The 8149-nt window shown below is 40.6% G+C and overlaps 1 protein-coding gene across 1 annotated transcript in view; it reads left to right on the plus strand.

Moving 5' to 3' along the window:
• LOC308176580 (uncharacterized protein) overlaps positions 1-7361 on the plus strand; it is a 378041-nt gene extending 370680 nt beyond the window's left edge. Inside the window, exons 8-9 of the transcript XR_013938409.1 lie at positions 2104-2200; positions 6283-7361. The gene's annotated coding sequence lies outside the window, so the exon portion shown is untranslated. The remainder of the gene's footprint in view (positions 1-2103; positions 2201-6282) is intronic.
• Positions 7362-8149: the final 788 nt, after the last annotated feature.

Here is an 8149-nt window from a genome sequence, read left to right on the forward strand (position 1 = left end):
TTTGTCAGAAGGCTGCAGGGCACACATTTTCTATACTGTCAAGCTTGATAGTAACAATATTTATATTTCAAATAAAAAGATTAAATTGCAGTCTTATGTGTTTCTGGTTTTCACATAGTTTTTACCAGTGTATCATAGTGTTCCATATCAGTGTGTCATCGAAACTTTTTTTTTTGCTGACACCAGTTTTGCTTTATTGTAATATTAAGTCTTGTACTGTCAGTCCCTGAATTGAAATAATGAGGGCAGACAGTAGTTTAGTTGAGTTACCTATATCTTCCCTTTCCTCACCCCCCGCCCCCCAAACAAACCTGAAAACAACACAACATAAAAATGAATTCCTTCGAGAAGGCAATTGCAAAGGCAGAGATGTGGAGGCTGTTGGTGTGCAGTGTCTGTGTGTGTGTGCACGTGTGCACATGTGTATTTGTATAATCTGTGGGCTTGCCATGCGTGCAGTTCAAGACCCCACCTTGCAAGTTCTCATTCACCCTACCAAAACGCCTGTGTACTTTCCAAATGGATTGAAGTTTAGCATGAGGTATGGATGGAAGAGCAGGAGAGGGCAGCTTCGTTTATGAATATTTTGATCTTCTCTATTTGTTTGTTTTTATATTAAAAGAACTAACCCAAAGAATGGGTGCCTTGGTTGTTTTGAGCGGTCTGCTTGGCAAGCCTTTTGTGCCACTGCTTGTTAGCTGTTATTTGTGAACTTTCTGTTAATGCCCATAGGCCCTTCGCTCTGCATTGTTTGGAGCTTTGCAGTCCCAGGAGTTTGAGTCCCAGGGCTGGGTTTGTGTTGTCTGTGCAGCATCAGGGCTTGACAGAACAATGGGGAGAAATGTGAAAAGGTTCTGACTCAGGCTCATGTTTGAACGGCCAATTGGAGTCACTTAGCCTGCCAGCTGGGGCTGGGTTTGCTCCTTTTGGGTTGAAATGTGAACGTTTCATCACAACCCCTTTGTGTCAGCTTGCAGCTGGCAGAAACTTCCTGTGCAAATTCCTCCACTTCTACCCTCTGCAGGATGGCGAGGATTTTTTTCCCTGGTGTTGGACAGTGCTGGCTGATGTGTACAACTTCTCTGACCATGATGTGGTTGATAAACTGGGTTAATCAGAACAGCAATTCAAAACTTGGGTGCTCTAGAAACTACTCTGCAATTGCTATGAGCTTGGGCATGGCAGGGGCTTGAGTCTTCTCTCTGTCTTGCTGCTGAATGATGCATCTTTCTGTTGCTTTAAGCCTTTGGTCTGTCATTAGTCCACTCATGATTTTACAATAATGAAAATAAATTATAAAACAGCACTAATGATGATGTTGTGATGGAAAATGAGGAGGGTGTGCTGCTAAGGCAACTCATGAGGAACCAAATGCAAAAAGTACATTTCCATGGAACTTCTCATGCAAAGAATATTTACTTCTTTTATATTTACAACAGTGACCAGCTTAATATAGTTTACTGGGTTTTATAACAGGAAAAGTAAACTGCATGCCCCAAATATGTTAGCTAATAAGTGACAGATCTGACCATGTAATTCACATGAACGTCCTTGTGACTCTCCAGTTCTCTTGGTATTTTATGCCATTTTATCAGCTCTAAAACTGCCTAGAGAATAACTTCCTACTCATAGAAACCCCTGGATATTCAAAAGCTATTCAAAGGTATGAACGAAACCAAAAAGGTTTCAAGTTTTTTTAATTGCTGCTGCTATAGCTCAATAAATATGTTTTGTTTCATTCCATAATTGGCCAAGAACTTTCCACTCCGTTGTACAAACTGATTAGAAAGTTTCATGGTTTATGTGAAGTACGTGAGGATAAAATGTCAATACAAAGACTGTGCCCAGTGAAGAACAGCCTTTCCTTTTCCACGTATAAATCTGTGCCTGTGTGCATTATGCTCCTAAATGCTTTGCAGAAGTGGCCAGCCTGCTGAACTAATCAGAGTTGGAACAATAGGGGAAGATATTTTAAAGTAAAGTTATGTACAGTTGGAAAAGTGGAAACAACAGGTGGCACTATCCATTCTGTACTCAAAATCTGAGCTTGCCTAACATCCTCAACCACTTTTTTACCTTTTTTTTTTTTTTTTTTTTTTTCAGCTTGAACTGATGGAGATACAAATTAGGCTATTGCAGCACACACATTTCAAATGAGGGAGGCCTATTCCGATGGAAACATCTGGTTTCATTACACCAGGTAACACCTGCATGAAATTACATCTGTGCTGAAAGTCCTTTAACAGACTTTGGTAATTAAACTCAGGCAATCTAATCAAAGAAAGGCATGGAGAAGGTGATACATGAAGTCTCATTCTCTGCCATGTAAATAAACTGCATTAGTATATTGGGTCTTTCAAGAAATGGTTAACATCAACAGCTTGCAATTGAATAGATTTCATGTTAAAAACAGCCTTCCATAGTATATCCATAATATATATTCTGATCTTCCAAACAAATCCCCAGGGTGCTGTTTGGATTTATTGCACTTAATAGCATATTGTTTGGAGTGTACAATGTGTGGGTCCAACTGAGTTTTACTGGGATATTCCGTGGCTCAATTTCCTTTCAGTATGTAACCGTGTCCTTTTCAAATTTTGCTCTAAAGCCCTGTGTAGCTGACTGCTTTGCTCTTTGCTTTATCAACTGGTTTCTAAAATGTAAAGGCTAACCTTGACCTGAGCCCTGACAGGGAGCTCACTCGCTGCAGAGACACTATGATAGCTGGGGTTTCTTTCCCTGTGTGTCGTCACTGTGCACTGCACGGCATCTGAGCCTGGAACGGGCTCAAAGAGGAGTTCTGGCATTGAGTCTTGGTTGTCTTGTGAGTCTCACGAACAGAGATGGTTTCCCACCCTGGAGCAGGTTTGGTGTTAGCCCTGTGTGGCATGCACGCGCTTCTGGCTTTGTTTGCGTGAGATTTTACCATCTGGCAGTGTCACCTGGAAGGCATAAATAAAGCCATTGTTTCACTGATCCTATCAAGGGTTGCATATATTTTCCTTGTCAGAAAGAGCAGAATAATAGATCCAGCAGAAATCATACACAATATTGCTACTACTGTTAAAGGATAGCAAGGTTAACACTTCTGGCTTTGGGAAGAATTCCAGCATTTCTTTATGGGGTTGATTTTTTTTCATATAATTATTTTCTCTGAAAGCTGATTTTCAGTCCACAGTAAAAAATTTAAACGCAAAATTTTCATCGTGGTAATAAATGCCCTTGCAAAAATTAGTAAGATTTCCAGACGTTCCCTGGAGAAAGAACAGTCCTTGGAGCATAGCTGGAAGTGAAGGACTCATGCTGGAAACCAGCTTTTTGGTAGAATGTCTCCCTGTCTGCTTTCGAAGCAGCATATTGCTAATCACCTGACCTTTGAACAAATGCAACTTATTTGTTCGGGGTCCTTTCATCCATGTTAATCCAGATGTGTCTTTTAAAACCATATTCCTTCTGTTGATGCTCGATTGATGTTCTCAGAATCCCTTTCCATGTACATGCCCTCCAGGGTGGGCCACGGAGCGGTGCGGGACTAGGGTGAGCCTGAAGGGAGAAGCGAGCCCCAGAGCTGAAAGGTCATCTCCTCCGGAGTAATCTCCTGTTTGAAAGGGGAATGTTTTAAACCAGTTGCCTCTGCAGGCTGCTGCTACTCTGCCTTGCTACAAGTCTAGGAGCAAAGAGATCTTTCCACGTGGGCTGTGTTTAGAGGTAGACACTAGAGCCAGGAGCGGGCTATAAGCTTCCCTCTTGCCCTGGGGAGCTCATCTCCTGTCAAACTTGCCATGCTTGGCCACTGTGAGTACAACACACACACCATCCCCGCACAGGTGCTTTCCCCGGGAGGCCGTTTGATGCTTTGGGCTGAGAGCCAAGTATGCATGTGGAGCTGTGGCACGCACGGTGCCCCGCAAAAAATTTTTCCCTCCTTCTCTAGCATCTGTAAATACAGGGTAGATAGTGTTCCCTTGCTGTTTACAAAAGTGAAAAAAAAAAAGGCAGTGGCAGTAAACTTTCTGCAAAGCCTGAGCCTACCAAAGATTTAAAGGATTGACATTTGCATTACATTTTTCCCCACCCAGTCCTCCTCATTAGCTGGATATCTTTATTCTCTAAATATTTACCACCTAAACCAAATTTACAGTTTAATTTGCTGCATAAAATCATTTATTGACTGATAAAGCTCATTACTGAGGCCTAGCCCAGGCTGTAGCCTGCCATGACAGTTTTAATTCTTGTAGCAGCAGGCTACCGCAAGAGAAAAACAATCCTGTCACATTAACGGCAGGGGTCTAAATTATTCAAATACACTAAATCCTCCCAGAACAGTTCCCCTGCTCATAATTTGTCTTTTCTTGCCAACAATTAACTAGCAATATTCTAAGTTAACAATGCCAACTCTTTTGAAAACTCAAGGAAAATGGAAACATATACATGCAACAAATGCTTTTAGAATGGAATACATGAAAAGGCAATGCTGGGAAACTTCTCAGAAGTGTAAGCATTTAAATGGACCCTCTGCTTTCTTTAGTGCAGGAAGAATTTGCTGGGTATTTGTGTGTGTGTACAGATGGGTTTGATACGGAGTTTTGCTGTCTGGTGGCACAGCTTCACGGCTACTTACACCAGCTGGTGGCCCAGTCAGTGGCCCTCCCATGGCTGATGTTTATCACTTCTATTGAAGTTACAAGAGAAGAGTCCTCTTGTCCTCTTCTATCTTCTCTCTTCTCTTGCAGCTTTTGCTGTCTTCATAATTATGATTTATTACAAATAATTACAGTAGTAAGTGGGACATACTGGGACAAAACCCCTTAAGATGCTATGAATAGAATCAACTTTGAAAGGTATAGGTCGGAGTAGCTGACAGTAGGCATCTTGCAGAAGCTGAAGGTCTGAATCCATCCCAGTTAGGTCTCAGAGCTTTCTTTCCATGTCAACCCATGGAATATGGGCTGGCAGGTAGTCTTGAAACAAACCTCTAGCTAGAACAATTTACAAAGTCAATAGAAAAACTGCTCAATTTGGTTTCTGTCGTGTGCATATGTGGATCCGTATGTCAATAGCCACAAATACATGCTGGAATGCTGAGCAAAGAGGAGTTTGAGATCACTCCAGTGATGATGAGGAGTTAAAATTTCCTATAAGGGAAAAAAACATTTTTATTCTACAGAGGACGGTCCAATTCACATGTCCTTCTGTATGTATGACAAGTACAACCCATCTGTTACAGTCCATGATGGGTAATAGTAAAGTCTTTAGTATTCTGGTGTCTCATATAGACATCGCTTCTACATAGCACTTTGTATCATTTCAGAACCTAAAGTCCATATTTCTCTTGTCCTATTCATTTTCACCCTTCAATTTTTGTGGCAGTTCTAGTGCAGAATAGCTTCTTGTGGAAGCCTTCAAAGTGAAAATGATGGCTCCAATTTGTGACCCAATAGCTTTGACATTGTCTGTATGTTTGCTTGAGTTTACAAAAGACTGCTTTTCTTATTTAATCCTTTAATGCTAGAGTAGTCAGAAAAACACAGTAATTCTTTCTGGTGTGCCCTTAGTGACAATATTAACTCTCTCTTGAAATTCTCAGTTTTTAAACTTATAATGTGTCTTTTTATCCCTTTCTATAGCACACAAAGTACTTTAATATTGGGACATCATAGATCTCTGAAAATATGTGTAAAGGTAGGATAGGGTTAAAATATATAAAAAGAATATACAGGATTATGCATTATTTGCTAGTTCTCTATATCAGCATTTCACAAGATGAGGCTACACATCTGATGATGATGATGTGCAAAATGACTGAAATTCCCCATCATTTTGATTTACTTCTGAAGGTATCTGTTTTTCTAGCCATTCTGAGTGGTGTTTGAGCAGGCAGTAGTATCTGACGGAGTGTGTATGTCTTTATTTGAGCTAGTATCTACAGCAAGGAATGTATGTAGTGTGAGAACAGGGGTCCTGTAGAAGATTTCATATGTGCTTTCAAGTGGCCACAACCTTTTCCATTCACATACCCATGTAAGCAGAACTGTCCTTCGGCATTTGTGCTCTGAAAGCGTGTGCTCTGTTGCTGAAGATAGAAAGGAGTACCTTGTTTGATATCTTAGATCAAGTTTTACTGGAAGATGTATGCTGAATTTCTCATGTCCCCTCCTGGCTGAAAGTATGCTGGGGCATCTTGCATGTAGATCCTAGCTTCCAACTTCTCGTCTTCTTATTTTCTCTTTCTATGACATCTCAGTCATCTTCTTGTATTTATTAATGCTTCTACTACCTCAGGGCAGTCACCAGAGTCTGTAGTTTGTCCCTGGATGACAGAGGTGTCTCTCACACACACCTGAGCACTTCCCCTGCATGGTGCCGTGTTTGCAGCTGCGGGATCGGATTCTCGCTGTAGGAACCGCGGAGACATCGGCGAATTCAGCAGAGGTCTGCGGATTTACACCTCCCTGGAGCCCTGGTTGATGTAATCCCAGCTTGGTCAGTGCGGGCTCCCTTTGCCTGTGTGCCCCGGTTATCACAGGCTGGGACGAAGCCACAGGGAGCTTGACCTGTGCTTGTTTATTTCCAACGTGCCCACAACTGCAACAAAACCCCGCTGCTCCGAATGCGCTGTTCCGGCTCCTCTGTGTGCATGAGGCTCGGAGACTGAAGCTGGTTAATTGTGGCAAATGTGGTTTTCTGGGACATCTAAGGGTTATGTCACTTTTCTAAAAATCTCTTTGATCTTGAATCAAAAGAAGTGGGTGGGTTTTTAACGTCGTCTTAACTGTGTGGCTTTTACAAATTAAAAACCTACTGGAAATTGGTTATACAATATACGCTTGTGTTTCTCTAAGACTGATGAGACCACCTTTGACTCTAAGCTGCTTTTTCTAGCAGATCATCAGGGAAATTCTGGTAACAAACAGTTGGGAAAAGCTAGAGGGAGCTTTTGAAATAAGAACTGTGCTTTTCTCCGTATTTTGCAAGCCAAGGCTTTAATTTACAATAAGCACAATAAGGGCAGAAATAAAGCAGTTAGTGTGCTGTCTCACTTCACTAGGCAAAGTACTCGAAAGAAACACTTTTTTATTCCGTCCTTGTCACTAACACAATCCCAGCCTTAAATAGTATCTAGGATCTGATTCATATCCCACTGATTTGGCCAGAATCTTGGAATTCGCTGGACTTTTCATTAGGCTGCCTGTCTCCTACTACCTTGTAGCTCTATATGCATTTCTATAGTCTTACAGCTTTCTTCTCAACTGTTTCAACCTCAACTGTTTGCACTCATATATGTGTGCTGTGAGCCGAGGCCATGGAGCTGAGAAGCTTTTTGCATTAATGGAACCTGTCTTGTACCAAAGGAGATCTGATAGACTTAACACATAAGTAAATGCAAGCCTATTGAACATCAGTATTGGAAACTTTCTGTGTAGAGTACTTTGAGGTACCCTGTGGACTTCAAAATATCTCTGAAATACAAGCTGAAAACTACTTGTTTAATTTATGCAATGTTTTTTACATTTTGTAAGTGAATGAATGAAACGTCTAAAATGTGTTTGTCTTTATCATGTTTGAAAATCGGATTTCATAGCTCTAGTATCTGATATAATAGGAATGAAATAAGGCCTATGTTCTTCAAATTATGCTTTTCCTGTCATACTTTCATGGTAGCAAGAGTAAAGACATTGATGAATTCCTGCCTGTTGGAAAAACATATTGGATGCTTCAAGTAGTTTGACAAATTTATCAGAGTGTTGAAAAAAGGAAAAAAAGTGTAAGCTTTTCTTGAACAATAATACTTATCACTGCCCCTATTGTCTGGATGAAACTAAAGAAAAAGTATTGGTGGTACCCAGTTGTTTTTCATTCTTCTCTGTGAAAGAAATTAGATTTCTTATTGTATATATTCATATGAAAATATGCCCGGTCTGTTCTAAGTATTGTATGTGGGTAAGTTACTTGCCAAATACCTGCATACAAGAAAGACATTCAAATACCATCACTTTATTTTATTGTTTCCTTGCGGGTACTGTATTCACAACCAGAGTATATATTAAATTTCTGTCATATATGTATACATGAGGGAAAGATTATATTTTTTGCCAAGCAACCAGTTCTTTGGTACAATTGATATTTGGAGGGATAACTTAAAACAATT

The sequence above is a fragment of the Anser brachyrhynchus genome, assembly GCF_964034855.1.
Source record: "Anser brachyrhynchus genome assembly, chromosome: 12".
In the NCBI taxonomy this organism is placed as follows: Eukaryota; Metazoa; Chordata; class Aves; order Anseriformes; family Anatidae; genus Anser; species Anser brachyrhynchus.